This window comes from Schistocerca nitens, chromosome 1 (genome assembly GCF_023898315.1).
Source record: "Schistocerca nitens isolate TAMUIC-IGC-003100 chromosome 1, iqSchNite1.1, whole genome shotgun sequence".
Taxonomy (NCBI): Eukaryota; Metazoa; Arthropoda; class Insecta; order Orthoptera; family Acrididae; genus Schistocerca; species Schistocerca nitens.
Window position 1 is genome coordinate 531310636 of NC_064614.1, and position 17040 is coordinate 531327675.

Sequence of the window (17040 nt, forward strand, 5' to 3'; positions counted from 1 at the left end):
CTTTCCTTTGCCGGATATGTTTCCGATTCGTTAAAGATCCAATTGTTCTCAATTTATCATACCATATTTAAATGTACGAAGTGTAGGGTGAGTACGTTGAGGATATCTTTCAGCGTATAAGTCTCTAGTTCTCATTGAATTTCTTTGGCATTCTCCGTAAATGAGAAACATATCGACTTGTTCTTCGAAGGAAGATATTCACATTCGCTTGATTAGACGATACTAGTCTTACAGTTTCTATTAGTGTTGTATTGCCAAACCGTCGAATGGTGTTTACATGTGAATGGCACGTTAGATGGATACAAGGTATTCGGCAGATATTTACTATTTCAGAATTGTAAGTGATATTCTTTTGTCTAAATTCCATTGCTAATATCCAACCGCATGCTCCTATATCTTGGACATGCAACATTTCCTTTCCATGTTTTCTAAACACATGGTTGCATTACTTTGCTCTGGCATCATCTCACTTTGTGACCACATTCGACTGAGAAGAGTACACATTATTGGAATTCGGATTAATAATTCGTATTTCTTGACGGTTACGTGATTTTATACGTTTTTCGTAGTTGATTTGCAGCTGCACGTGGGACCCGTGTGCCTTATACTTTTGTAAATTTGCCATTCTGCTTTCTCTCTATAGATTTTTTTGTGCTTCTTATTTGCGTTCTGGCATGGTTGTGGAGGCGGGATTAGATGTGATTTTATGATACGCAACAGTCCTCTTTCATACTGGTCTAAGAGTCCTTGTTTCCGCATCAAATGGTATGTAATTGAACGTTTATTAAAATTATGTTAGCTTTCGGTTGTGACTCTCAGGCGTTTTGCTACCACTCCCTGTTTTTGAAACAGGTTATGTACAAACGAAACTTCCTGGCTGATTAAAACTGTGTGCCGGACCGAGACTCGAACTCGGGACCTTTGCCTTTCGCGGGCAAGTGCTTCTGTGAAGCTTGGAAGGTAGGAGACGAGGTACTGGAAGAATTCAAGCTGTGAGGACGGGTCGTGAGTCGTGCTTGGGTAGCTCAGATGGTAGAGCACTTGCCCGCGATAGGCAAAGGTCCCGAGTTCGAGTCTCGGTCCGGCACACAGTTTTAATGAGCCAGGAAGTTTCATATCAGAGTGAAAATCTCATTCAGGTTATGTACATTTGTACCAGTGGTCAGAGATACTCTGACAATATAATAATAATAAAAGTAAGTTCAGACTATCAAATTTTTTTCCTTCAGAAAACAGCTATGACCTCAATCTCCCTACCTTCAGGGCATTCCCGTTATTGCAAACTCTTTGTTTCCCTTACGTTGCGTGTCGTGTTTTTAGCACCACGTAAGTCGTTTTAAAGTGTAGCAGCAGTATGGGTATGTGAGTGGTAAAGAAGAGTTAGATCATTCCACAAGTAAGTGACTTTTTTCGATCCCATCTTTGAGTGTGTATACAGGTACGACGCTAATTTCGTAAGCGTAACCATCTTAAGAACTATGAGGCTTCCCGACACCTCATAGTATACGGCTTCTGAGACGCTGGGAACCACGTATTGTTACAGTGCCGTGGTAGGGCGTAGTTGGGCAGTGTTTGGGACTGATGCGTGCGGCCCGCAGCGCAGCTCAGCGCCTGGCGGCTCCGTTAGGTCCTCTGCTGGGGCACTCCAGAGGGCGCTGCTCTGCACCGCGTGGGCGCCGTCCCTGGGGCAGTGGCTGTTTGCACGCCCCGGCCTCCTCTACACGTCCCAGCGGCTAGCCACCCTTCACTACTTCGCAGTTTTTGACAACAAACAACTCTGCTTTCCAATAGCCTTTTAGCATATTCGTACAGCTGAGACAGAGGGCGTGGTATTGACAGTTCTCACGTCGGAAGCCAGACTTTTGTGTGACACTTCTTCGACTCACGATGTTTCCCCATACGTCACGTTGCTGCCTCACCGACAATTTTGGCTTTCTTACACTAGTGACATAACTGAACTCAGCAGAAATAGTTGGTTGCCTAGTTTCTCAGGCTATAGGCCTCTCAGCATTGATCTTACCCGATCTTAAAGTCAGTGCCGCTAACGAAAGAGCTTGATCCTGAGATACGTAGTTGGAATTCTCAAGATGGAAGAAGTTTTCATCAAAGGTGTTACAATTTGTAATCCTCAGACTGCGAGCCAGATTTCTGAGCCAGATGTCAAACTTCTCCGTAACACATAATGTAATGAGGGCGTGAGATACTATAGGGTGTTTATAAATAAATATCGGGGTTTTAACGCTTTATAATATTTATTACATTAAACATACAGCTATAAATGGTATGTCAAATGAAAGAACAACTCAAACAGTATTACCAAGAACCTTATAAATGTTCAATGTGAGCATCATTTGTCACACAACACACATCAAGGGGTCCAATAGCGGGGCTTGCTTTGCATGGCCTCCACGTTCACCCGACATAACGCCATGCGATTTTTTCCTTTGGGGCTTCATCAAGAATCGTGTTTACGTGCTTCCGCTACCAGCAGACCTCCCTGAATTAAGAAACCGGATTGAAGCAGCTGTTGCTACAATCACTGAAGACACACTTATCAACGTTTGGGAAGAACTCAGCTATGGATTTGATGTGTGCCGTGTGACAAATGGTGCTCACATTGAACATTTATAAGGTTCTTGGTAAAACTATTTGAGCTGCTCTTTCATTTGACATATCATTTATAACTTTAAGTTTAATATAATAAATATTAAAAAACGTTAAAACCCCGACATTCACTTATAAACACCCCGTATATTCCGTCCGTCTGTTGGAGACCTTAACCTCGGAAGAATCCTTGGTTTTACTCGACCGCTATGGCTACATGTTGGTACAATATTTCCTTATGTCCCATTCATTCTTTCTGCAGGGTGACGCGCGTAAGATGTAACAGACCTCTTATTTTTTTGAACGGTTCTTAGTACACAAAGGGCAAGTTAATTTTGTTTCATAGTAAATATTTAACCATTTATCAATCGAGATATTGAAGAATGTGTGATTTCTTCAAATGGAATGACATGTTTTTTTAGCTAGAATGGAAAATTATTGAAAAGGCGAGTACGAGTTAAAATGCTTCTTAATGTGGTTTTTAAAGCGTTTCACGTAGTACTCTGAAGATAGTGCTAAAATTGAAAAGCAATGCAGCCGCAGTTTGCTAGTGTGGATTTAACTAGTCCCATCTTTCTTGTTACATACAACGATGGGCGTCTGATATGAGAATCACACTTGCCGATTGTTCAACTTGCATAGCTCATTCCTGCACCTTACCTCTAGATTTCAGTACATTTACCATGCTTACAAAATTAAAAAAATTGTCGGAGCTTTCGTTGTCGCTTTCGGACGTTTTGCCTCTTGGTTTTTGTCTTAATGTCCTTGGCAGACGTTTGTTTAACGATTTCTCTGACGTTTCGCCAGCACGAGTGGTTAACATTACCAAAAGTTCATTCTCTTTTCCCCGCCCCACCCATTGCTAGTGACGATATGCAGTTGACTGCGAGGCTGTAGATTACAGGTAACTGTCGCGTCAACAGTTACATATAATCTTCTAATCTTCGGCCACGGACTCGATTGCACGCCATCACTAGCAGGGAGGGGGGAGGGGGGGGGCAGAACGAACTTTTGACGACAATGCCAGCCACTCCTGCTGGCGAAACGTCAGAGAAATCGTTAAACAAACGTCGGCCAGAGATCCAGTGACGAAAGGCAACAGCCAAATACGTCATTTCTCCCATTATTTAGCGAAAAGTTTTAAAGGCGACATTAATAAGTATTATGTATAAATTCTTCTCGTGTGCTGCCGGATCATAATGTCATCTTGACACAATATTTCAGCGGTCCATCTGGCCCATCGTAACTGGGGTGCTCCTACCTACAACCTAGTCAAGTATTTAGCATCTGTTCTTGGCCCTCCGTCGGCAATTGTGAACATCATATTCCCAATTCTATAGTGTTTATTCAGAGATTGAAGTCCTTGTCTTTTAGTCCCTGTAATCTGCTTGTGAGTTTTGAAGCTGTGTCGCTTTTTACCCGGGTTCCTCTGGAAGAATCCTTGCAATTAATTGGTGAGAAACTGGATGAGCAAACAGCCAAGCTTTGTCAGCCATGTGCTGACGTCGACGTACTTTTTATTCAATGAAAAATATTTTGAACAAACTGACGGAGTGGCTATGGGGAGCCCATTGTCCCCAATAGTCGCCAATCCTTTCATGGAGGATTTTGAGGACACGGGTCTGAAGACGACGTCTTTAAAACCAACCTGTTTCTGGAGGTACGATACGTTTATGGTGTGGCCTCATAGGATAGAAGCTCTTGACCGCCTCCTAGATCATTTGAATTCCCTGCATCCTAGCATCAAGTTGACCATGGAGGTGGAAAGTGATGGAAAGCTTCCGTTTCTGGATGTTCTGGTGTACAGAAAGGATGATGGGACTCTGGGACACAGTGTTTATGGAAAGCCTATGCACACAAGACCGTTACCTGCATGCTTCTAGCTTTCATCCATCGTTACAACGTACGGGGGTCTTGCGGACGTTGGCGAGAAGAGCTTATGCCATTTCAGACGGAGAAAGCCTGACACAAGAAGTGGACCATCTCAAGGTTGTATTCAAGCAGAATAGCTTTCCAGTTTGGACCTGCACTTGAACCACCAGAAGATACCTGCAAATAGGTGGCTTTTCTACTTTTTCTGAGAGCATTTCCTCGAAAATAGGAAGAATTCTAAAAAGATATCATATCAAAAGTATTTTTCGTCCGCCAGCCAAGATTTGAGCGCTTCTTGGCTCAGTTAAGGATGACTTGGGTCGAGGAAGCCGAGGGTGTACAAGATCCCTTGCCACTGTGGGAAGGCTTATATGGGTCAGATAATTCGGAACATTCAGGACCGATGTGTTGAGCACCAGCGGCACACACGGTTGCTTCAGCCTGAGAAATCTGCAGTGATGGAGCACTGTCTCACCGAGGGACATAGAATGCCGTATGACGAGACACAAATGGTTGCCCCTGCATCTCGCTATTGGGACTGTGTTTTAAAAGAATCCATAGAGATTCGATTTTCTGATAATCTTATTAATAGAGACGAGGGTTACCTTTTAAGTAAGACTTGGAACCCGGTGTTATAAAAAAAAAAAAAGGTTCAAGTGGCTCTGAGCACTATGCGACTTAACATCTCTGGTCATCAGTCCCCTAGAACTTAGAACTACTTAAACCTAACTAACCTAAGGACATCACACACATCCATGCTCGAGGCAGGATTCGAACCTGCGACCGTGGCACTCGCGAATGTTATCAAAAATTAAAAAAAAAAAAAAACAGAAAAACAACGGTCTTTGTTTCGATAGTCGGAATAATTTTTAATTTTTGATAGCGATGTCTAGATTTCGCCTGTTTCTACCACTGGGGCGCTGTATGTTTACTTGCGCTAGAGGGCAGCCTTCTGCGGCCTATATAGGGGCCGCCGCTTGCGCTGAGAAGTCAGTTCCCGCCTGATCGTGTACCAGCACTCTCACCTGAAGATGGCGGCCAGATGGACCGCTGAAATGTTGTGTCAAGATGACGTTATGATTCGGCTGCACACACGAGAAGAATATTATCAATTATTATGCCGGGACAGCCTTCGTAGTCAAGTATTATGTAAATGCACTCCTTTCTTAAATGCTTCTAATGCATTCGAACAAACATATTGTTCCATTTAGAAAATCGTATTTGTTTCAGTATTTCGAGTGATAAAAGCGTTACGAATATTAACCGTGTAACAAAATCAAGTATCTCTCTACGTACTGTCATCTGCCAAAAACCTCGTTTCGATATTATGAACTCGTCACGAATTAAAGGTGCACTCCACTAACTCTCGTCAGATTCAGCCACAGAGTCCCCTGTGCACTGTACGTAATTTACAATGAGGCGACAAAAGTGATGCGATAATGATATCCAGATACACAGATGGCGATAGCATCGCGTACACAAGGTAAAAAGAGCAGTGCATTGGCGGAGCTGACATTTGTGCTCGGGTGATTTATGTGAAAAGGTTTCCGACGTGATTATGGCCGCACGACAAGAATTAAGACTTTGAACGCGGCATGGTAGTTGGAGCCAGAAGCATCGGACATTCAATTTCGGAAATCATTTGGGAACTCAGTATTCCGAGATCCACAGTGTCAAGAGTATGCCGACAATACCAAATTTTAGGCATTACCTCTCACCTCGAACAAAGCAGTGGCCGACAGCCTTGACTTTACGACCGAGAGCAGTGGCGTTTGCGTAGGGTTGTCAGCGCTAACAGAGAAGCGACACTGCCTGAAGTAATAGCAGCGGTCAATATGGGACGTACGACGAACGTGTCCGTTACAACAAAGCGACGAAATTTGGCGCTAATGGTCAATGGCAGCAAACGACCGACGCGAGTGCATTTGCTAACAGCACGACATCGCCTGCAGCGCCTGTCCTGAGTTCGTGACCCTATCGGCTGAATCCTAGACGACTGGAAAAACGTGGTCTGGTCAGATGAGTCCCGGTTTCAGTTGGTAAGAGCAGATCCTACGGACGCAAGTTGTCAACAAGGCACTGTGCAAGACTGTGGTGGCTTCATAATGTCGTGGGCTGCGTTTACATGGCTGAGACTGGGTCTCTGGTCCCACAAAACCGATCATTGACTGGAAGTTGTTATGTTCAGCTCCTTGGAGATCGCTTGCAGCCATTCATGGTCTTGACGTTCGCAAACAAGGATGTCATGTCATCAGGCCACAACTATTCGCGGTTGGCTTAAAGAACATTGTAGGTAATTCTAGCAAAATATTGGATCACCCGCATCGCCCGACATGAATCCCACGAACATTTATAGGACATAATCGAGGGGTCGCAATTATGGACGATTATAGGGGCAGCATGGCTTAGTATACCCGCAGGGGACTTCAGACGATGTGTTGAGTTCATGCCACGTATACTGGGAGAGACGAGGTCCGACACGATATTAGGAGGTATCCCATGACTTTTGCCACGTCAGTGTATAACAGGTCGTGGTAAAGCAACAGACAACCAAACTTTGAAGACCTTACTCAGGATATAACTAACTGTCACTTATGGGACTGACGCGATGAGCATAATGTAAAATGTACAGAACGCCTGATTAGATGTAACAGAGAACCTGATAGCCCTAACGTTGCCAGACTAAAGAAATCAATAAATAAAAAATAAAAATAAGTAATACCACTTTTCCTGCCCCATGCGTAACTTTTAAAAATTCCGGGAGCCACCTTTGCACCACGTATGTTGTACACAAATTTGTCCAAAAACTCAGTGCCTTTTTTAATACGGCAAAGTGTTCCGTAGGGTTCCTATCAAGCGAGTTTGGTGGCCGAGAAACCAACGTGAGTTCTCAACCTTACACGTCAAGCCACTGTACCTTGATTCTGGACCAGTGACACGGACAGTTATCCTGCTGGAAGATGCTATCAACGTCGGGAGAGACATTGAGCTATGGAGCAGTGCAGGTGGTCTCCATTAATGTTCACGTAATCCTCTGTTGTCATGGAGTCTTCTATTACGACAACGACGGAGCCCTTGTGAATGTCGCCCTTAGCATAATATTGCTCCCGACAGCCTGCGTCCATAGCGCGGTGCGTGTTCCGAGCAGCCATTCGCACGGAAGCGACCATCGACCTGGTGTAACAAGAAATGTGGTTGAGCTGTCCAGGAGGCGTATCTCCATTGATTCAGTATCGATGATCCCATGCCCACTACAGTCGTAATCTACGATGTCGTTGAAAGGATGTGGGAAAACATAGGGGTACCTGTTGCAGAGCCCATTTTCAATTGTGTGCTCTGAGCGTCGTGCTCCGAAATACTTGTGCCTGAACCAGCAGTGTACTCTGCCTTCAGATCTGCTACAGGTCACCACCTAGTATGAAAAGAACTTGCACTCCAGACCACTACCAGTCCCGGATGTCGAGCCGTATGGCGCGCGACAGTCATACTGTGTTTTGGCTCATCACTGTACGTCAGAATTTATCTGTGAAATAATCTGTGTAGTAATACCCTGTGTACCAGAAGTAAATAGGTGATGTCTGTAGGTCATAACTGCACTCTAAGACAAGGGGTTGTCCTACTGGGACGGAAAGTGGCAGATGTGATGTACGTGTATAGACAAAAAAAAAAAAAAAAAAAAAAAAAAAAAAGATTACAATTGAAGAAAAATTGGACGATTTATTTAAGAGAAAGAGCTTCACAGATTCAGAAAGTCAGTAAAGCGTTGGTCCTGGTCCACCTCTGGCCCTTACACAAGCTGTTATTCGGCTTGCCATTGATTGACAGAGTTGTTTGATCTTTACATGACGGATATCGTGCCGCATTCTGTTCAACTGGCGAACTGGATCTTCAGATCCTGGACTGGTTAGAGGGACGTTTTCAATTGGGGAGAGATCCGGCGAACTTGCTGGCCAAGGTAGGGACTGGACAGCACGAAGACCAGCAATAGATATTCTCGCCATGTGCAGACGGGCATCGTCTTGCTGAAATGTAAGCATGGGATGGCTTGCCATGGTGGGCAACAAATCGAGGGCGTAGAATATCGCTGTGATGTAAGAGTGTCGAGGACGACAAACAGTGGATTCCTAGTATGAAAAGAACTTGCACTCCAGACCACTACCACTCCCAGATGTCTAGCCGTATGGCGCGCGCAGTCAGCTTGGTATCCTACCATTCATTGTCCGGGACATCTCCACACACGTCTTACTGATCACCGAGGCTCAGTTGGATGCGGGTGTAATAGGTGAAGACAATTCTACTCCAGTAAATGAGATTCCAGGCCGAATGTGCCCGACGACACTGCGAAATGGCTTCTTGGTGTGCAGAGATCAATGACAGATGGCGCAAGGGACACTGGGAGCTCAGCTCCCTTTCTGTGAGCCGCCTATTATTGGTCCTTGTCGTCACTCAGGCACCAATTGCGGGTCGGATCGATGATAATTATGAATCCAGGACTCTGAGTGCCTCTCTGCAGATTTGTAAACACCGCTTGAATGCTTCGTCAAACTTACATAAAACATGTTTCTGTTATTCATGAACAACTTCCGCATTTATTAATAGAACCAGGAAACTCTTCCCTGCCGGCCGTAGTGGCCGAGCGGTTCTAGGCGCTTCAGTTTGGAACCGCGCGACCGCTACGTTCGCAGGTTCGAATCCTGCCTCGGGCTTGGATGTGAGTGATGTCCTTAGGTTAGTTAGGTTTAAGTAGTTCTAAGTTGTAGGGGACTGATGACCTCCGATTTTAAGTCCCATAGTGCTCAGAGCCATTTGATTTTTTTGAAACTCTTCCCTTTGATCATTATGAAGAACATTCTATTGAGAACAAAATAACAAGAATCATTATATAGATTTTGTTGTTTCTTCATGTAAACTGTACTTGAATCAGAAGTAATTCTTTTGGTTACATAAAAGCTTAGAAATTAGGTGATCAACTAACTTCTGTTACGCATAAGATGCAATTTATATTTTGTAATGATATAATATAGACAGTGGACTAACACTGAATGATGTGCGGTTCTAATTATGTGCAGCCGGCCGTTGTGGCCGAGCGGTTCTAGGCGCTTCAGTCCGGAACCGCGCGACCGCTACGGTCGCAGGTTCGAATCCTGCCTCGGGTATGGATGTGTCTGATGTCCTTCGGTTAGTTAAGTTTAAGTAGTTCAAAGTTCTAGGGCACTGATGACCTCACATGTTAAGCCCCATAGTGCTCAGAGCCATTTGAACCATTTGATAGTCCTTCCGCCCACTTTTCCGTGATTTCCCTAAATCGTTTAAGGTAACTACCGGAACGGTTTCTTTGAATTGGACATGCAGATTTCCTTTCGTATCATTCCTTAGTCAGAGTTTATACTCTTACTTCAATGGTCTCTATATCTAAACTACGTATATACCGTGAAAACTACGCCACGGTAAGCGGCGGACGGTGTTTTAGCAGTGTCACCTTCCTCCTTTACCGTTCCAGTTGCGAATGGTGCGTGGGAGAAATGATTGTTGGTAAACTTTTTGTGAACTCGAATCTCTGTAATTTTACTTTCATAGTCTCTTAGCGAAATATATAGGATGTTAGGGGCATAAGCGCAGATATTTTCATTAACGGTTGTTGACAGTATACATCAGTATTTAATTCATTTGCGGGCCAATAATTAGAGCTATTATGAGTAGTACGTTTTTAGGTTGGTTAGTGCCTCCAAGTGCCAAGGCATAACTAAGCCATCAACGTTTATTTTTTCTGGGTAGCAGGTTAGATACTGAATTGTGGACACGTAGATGCAAAACGGATTATCTATACTGACAGAGTCCACTTCGTGGTGCATTTACGAGCGTGCAGAAGAACATCAGGTAGTAAATTTTGTGAAATGTTTGCAGAAGACTTTACGACACAGAGAAGAAAAAACTAACACAATGAAGTGGGTACATACGCGTATTATGGTACCAATGATTACAGTATCTTCTGTACCTATACCCCTGACACCCTGTACACAGGAGAGAACTCTTTTATGACCGTACATTTTCTCCATTTTAACAGAAAAAAAAACAGTGATACACCGATTGTCTATCGTCTGCCACTGGAGTTGTTGGGTGCACTATACATCCTAAGGAATTTATCAATGAATATGTCTGGCATCAGCCTCTCATTCCACTACCTGTTTCGTTCAAAAAATGGTTCAAATGGCTCTAAGCACTATGGGACTTAACATCTGAGACCATCAGTCCCCTAGACTCAGAACTACGTAAACCTGACTAACCTAAGGACATCACACACATCTATGCCCGAGGCAGGATTCGAACCTTCGACCGTAGCAGCTGCGTGGTTCCGGACTGAAGCTCCTAGAATCGCTCGGTCACAGCGGCCGGTCACCTTTTTTTTGCCGTGCCGCTTTCAATCGCTCCACGCGCATACCCCTAGATATTCAGTGGTTGCGACTGCTTCCAGTGACTGTTCGGTAGTCGTTAATCATATAATAACGGGTCTGTCTGCCTGTCTGTGTGGAATACATTACATCTGTTTCCTTGAGTGTAAACTGCCAATCCTTCCAACAAGCGTGGAACCCCTGCATCGGTTCCTGTATTTCGCTAAAATTTTATAGCGTTGCATCTTTCCTAATTGAACGGCATCAACCACGAACTGCCTCATCAAGCTCCTTACTTTATCTGCGTTCAGTTACGCATCTTTGAACACTAGTAGTCGTACGCTAAAGTGCGATAGAAATTGGTATAGGCATGTGTATTCAAATACACAGACAAGTAAACAGACAGAATACAGCGCTGCAGTCGGCAACGCCTATATAAGACAACAAGGGTCTGGCGCACTTATTAGATCGGTTACAGCTGCTGCAATGGCAGGTTATCAAGATTTAAGTGAGTTTGAACGTGATGTCGTAGTCGGCGCACGAGCAGTGGGACACAGCATTTGCGGGGTAGCGATGAAGTGGGGATATACCCGTTCGACCATTTCACGAGTGTACCGTGAATAACACGAATCCGGTAAAACATCAGATATCCGACATCGCTGCTCCCGGAAAAAGATCCTCCAAGAATGGGACCAATGACGACTGAAGAGAATCGTTCAGCGTGACAGAAGTGCAACCCTTCAGCAAATTGCTGCAGATTTCAATGCTGGGCTATCAAAAAGTGTCAGAGTGCTAACCATTCAACGAAACATCATTGACATGGGCTTTCGGAGCCTAAGGCTCACTTGTGTACCGTTGATGACTGCACGACACAAAGTTTATCACTTGCCTGTGCCTGTCGACACCAACATTTGTAAGTAAGCTGTTTAGGTTTAGGGTCTGTATGAAAATCACTGACTGTGTTGTGTGCAGTCTGTGGCTGATTGGCATTGTTGTAATATTCGCTATTGTAGTGTTGGGCAGTTGGATGGGGGACGTGTGTCCGCCAGAAAAAGGAAATTTGTAAAGATGTATGTCATGAATTGATAGATATATATATGATGACTTTTGAACACTATTAAGGTAAATACATTGTTTGTTCTCTATAAAAATCTTTCATTTGCTAACTATGTCTATCAGTAGTTAGTACCTTCAGTACTTAGAATCTTTTATTTCGCTGGCAGTATTGGCGCTCGCTGTATTGCAGTAGTCTTAGTAACGAAGATTTTTGTGAGCTAAGTGATTCATGAAAGCTATAGGTTATTGTTAGTCAGGGCCATTCTTTTGTGGGGATTATTGAAAGTCAGATTGCGTTGGGCTAAAAATATTGTGTGTCAATTTAGTGATGTTTAGAATAAGTAAAGAGAGAAATGTCTGAGTGCGTTCAGTTTTGCTCAGCTGTTTGAAAATCAAATAACGTAAGAGGTTTTCCAGCACTGTCATTTATAAATTTTCGTAAGGGGACGTTACATATGCCGACCCTTAGCCGAGCTCGCATTCGGGAGGACGACGGTTCAATCCCGTCTCCAGCCATCCTGATTTAGGTTTTCCGTGATTTCCCTAAATCGCTTCAGGCAAATGCCGGGATGGTTCCTTTGAAAGGGCACGGCCGATTTCCTTCCCAATCCTTCCCTAACCCGAGCATGAGCTCCGTCTCTAAAGACCTCGTTGTCGACGGGACGTTAAACACTAACCACCACCACCACCTTAGCCGAGGATACCTCACTGGAATCTTCTGATTTTTTCTTGTAGTTTGTGTAATTAGTGTAGTTATTGTTTACTGCTAGTGCGTAATTGTAGAGAGAATCTCCTTTGTAGTTGTAGTTTTTCTTTGTTGTACTGTAAAACAGTTGTGACATGCATGTAGATTTGCACCATATATTTCTCAGATGTGCTTGCAATTAATTAGATATTATTTTCAGTGCTATGTTAATGTGTTTTCTTATTTTACTCTTCAAATTGTGCTTTTCTGTGTTAACGTGTGAAATATAGTGACAATTGAAAACGTAATACTAGGCTCCAAAGTTAACTGAGTAATGATAGTGAAGACGAGAGTAGTGTGTTAGCGCCACCTTGTGATGAATTAACTAATGTTCAACATAGTAATTTGATAATTGTGGGTAGGGAAATGGACCAGGCAATAAATAATGGTGTAGACAGTGAAACAGCCAGTGAACAGAGTAGTATTGTCGATCGATCGGTTGGCAACAGCTCGCCCCAGGAATCCGAAATGACAGGACACAATCTTGAAAATACTGTAGATTCAGGTTTTGCGTCATTACCCGTTTCTCAGTCAAGTCAGGACACATTTTCTGCTTTTCAAAATGCGAATGTTGCCGGTGCAAATGCATTGCCGAAAATTACGGAGGAACATGTTTCAGACACCAGTGCATTGTTATTACAATTAATGCAACAAATGGGACAACACCTTCAAAAGTTAGACGCAATGGAACAAAATCAAAAACAATCACAACAACAAATGGAACAAAATCAGAGACAAACGCAGCAACAGCTTCAAAAGTTAGACACAACGCTTGAACAAACACGCGAAGATTTAACTGCTGAGTTACTTAACATCGAATCTAAATGTCAAAAAGTCTGTAACGACGTAAAATCACAAATTTGTGAACATTTTATCCCTATTTTTTCGTGACATGAAAATGCATTACAGAATCACGAAGCAGCCATAAAAGAACTGCAAACTATTGTTCATGAAAATCACGAGACCTTGCGGGCTAAAATTGACTCAGTTGCGTCTACCGATTCGGTTACGCTACTTGCAAAAACTCAGGAAAACGTAAATGACACAGTAGATACTCTAAAACTTGGTTCAGAAAAACACGCGGAGGAAATCAGTTCATTATCGGAGAAAGTAGCCGAGTTTTCGAATCAGTTCACTAACTTATCTACAAAGGTAGATGATGACCTGAATGACACAAGACCCGTACTCTTCACCGATACAGAAGAGTATGAACAAATTAAGAAATTTAAACAAAATCAGAATCAAATTAATACTCAACACAAAAGAGAAATCCGGGAAGTACAAAGCATTTAAGAATTCCGGCAACGACATTCATCCACAAGCATGGCTTCATCAATTCTCTCATTGTTTTCCTCCCATCTGGTCATTAGAGCACAGATTAGAATTTATGTGTGGCTACTTAGACAATGAAGCAGCTGTAAGAATGCGATCGGTCATTCACGATTGTCACAGTGAAGGAGAATTTTATCATGCCTTCTTCTCGGCATATTGGTCTCAAGCTACTCAAGATCGCGTGAAACATAGCATCACAATGATGAAACATTTCGAACAATCTGAATTCTCCAGTCTCGTCAAATATTTTGAAGACATGTTGCATAAGAATCAGTACCTGTCAAACCCATACAGCCCCTCAGAACTCATTCGCATTTGCTTAATCACATTTAAGACATATTATTTTGGCAGGTTGTTGCAAAGACGACATAGAAGGTTTTCAGGGACTTTTACAAGAATTAGAAATTGACACAGACAGTCGCGGGATGTGAAAACAGGAAAACAATCATTACAGGTCAGGTCCGTCACAATTCCGCGATGACAGAATTAATAACTGGACACGACAAGGCATACTGTCTGATCACCTGCATCCATTCTTATCCATTGTGCACTCCGACGGTCTTGGGTAATTCCAGCAGGACAATGCGATACCCCACACGTACGGAATCACTTCCGCTGGCCACCAAACTCCCCAGACATGAGCATTATGGAGCATATATGGGATGCCTTGCAACGTACTGTTTGGAAAAGATCTCCACCTCCTCGTATGCTTACGGATTTATGGACAGCCCTTCAGGATTCATGGTGTTAGTTCCCTCCAGCACTACATCAGACATTAATCGAGTCCATGCCACCTCGTGTTGGGGCACTTATGCGTGGTCGTTGCGGCCCTACATGCTATTAGGCAGGTGTATCAGTTTCTTAGGCTCTTCAGTGTAAACACTTGGAGTATGGTCGAAGTTAAACACTTGGAGTATGGTTCTCCGTTAAGAATCACATGCTGTGTTCTATCTGCAAGCAACTCTACCGTCGAATCACAAAGCTGACCTGATATTCCGTACATTTTATTTTATTCAATAGGCGACGATGCAGAATTATATCTAACGCTTTCTAGAAATCGAAGACTACAACATCAACGTTTGTGTCTTCTGGGTCTCGTTAACAAATAGAACGAGCTGTGTTTTAGACAACGGCTGATTACGGAATCCATGTTGATTCCTACAGAGAAGAATTTCGGTCTGCAAAAAAATCAGAAATTTTTACAATAGACTGACGCCAATGAGGCCTAAATTGTGTCTGCGATGAGTCTTGTTGGAAAATGGGTGAAATTTGTGACCTTTGCCTTAAAGTTTATAAGCTGCAGTATCACGAAGCAACACAAGACCAAGTTATAGACCAAGGGAAAACCGAAACCACTTTCTCTGGTCAAAAAATACGAAAGCGTAGTGAGAAGTAATGCCTCCGAATTTTTTATTCTGTTCTCCATAGCTACTGTGTCGGTGCGTGAAAAACAGCGTACTGAAATCGAGTTTCCAGCCGTAGAAAACGTGCCTCAAATGGAAATCCGTAAAAAAATAGGTGTGTAGGTTGATGATTGCATCGACATCAGTAATGTGCGACGTTGGTTTGTTCATGCTCATAATGAAGAAAATAGTGGTGCTAACCTCAACTTGCATGACAGAGCTCGGAGTGGACGACCGCGTACGGCAACCGACGAGACTCATTGGAATCGGGATGATGAACTAATCAGAGAAAATTGTCGGATAACACAGACAGAGCTCTCAGGTAAGTATGACATATCACGGAATCGTGTAGAGGCCATCACTGCAAAACTGCAGTAAAGTTAATTGTGTGCACGGTGGCTGCCTCGAATGCTGACTCCTGACATGAAACAGAGGAGATTGGACATCTGTCAACAATTTATTTTAGATTTTGAGCTCGACATATGCAATAATCTCACGTCTTGGATTCACTGTCATCGATCATCGTCCATATAGTCCCGACTTGACCCCATCCGATTTTCATCTGTTTCCAGAATTTAAATAACACCTTCGAGGACTTCACTTTGATAGCGATCAAGTGTTACTAGCAGCGATGGGTTGTCGATCCGTCAAAAAGTCAGATATTCTACAGTGACTGAATCAAGAAACTGGTCTCTCGTTGGGAGAAATGTGCTCCTCGCCAACGTGACTATATTGAGAAATAAATATGTAAATATGAAGAATGAATTTTAGAATGTTGATAGGTTGGTTTTATTTAAAAAGCTTTAAAAGTTTTCATAAAAAAGTACGGAGGCGTTACTTTTCAACACGCCCTTGTAAATCTAAATCATACAAGACTAGCGAGTGCACCACTTATTTTTTTTTCTTTTTAAGTATCTGATCGTTGAGGAAAAACCGTCACAGTGTCATCAACAGGTCTAGCGGTTCTAGGCGCTCAGTCAGGAACCGCGCGACTGCTACGGTCGCAGGTTCGAATCCTGCCTCGGGCATGGATGTGTGTGTTGTCCTTAGGTTAGTTAGGTTTAAGTAGTTCTAAGTTCTAGGGGACTGATGACCACAGATGTTAAGTCCAATAGTGCTCAGAGCCATTTGAACCATTTTTGTCATCAACAGCTTAAAAATACAACAGACGGTACATATTATTCCCTTAATCATGGAAAAGTTGTAGAACACTAAGGGATTTTGAAATCTAAGACTGAGAGAAAGAGACATTTACTTGCTTTTAATGACTAATATAATTCACATAAAATTAATAAATAGCAAAGTTCTTTAAACGCAAAAATGAAATTACAAAACGACGCGAACACTATGGGGAGGTACCAATTTATATGGAAGACAGTGTGGAGAATATATGAGAAGATTTCATCATCTGGGCAACTCGAAAATTCAGGTTTAATGAAACAAACGGAGACCACAAACTATAACGAATTAAGCAACAGAAGTTGCTTGGCAAAGTAAGTAGTGAGCAGCTATGAGTTTCGATCACGATACCACACTTACGACACATTCGTTAGCATGCTCCGATCAGCACCAGGATACAGCTGGAACAGGAATCGTCCAGACTCTTAGTTCGCAATCCGTAACAGCTCGCTTTTTTTTA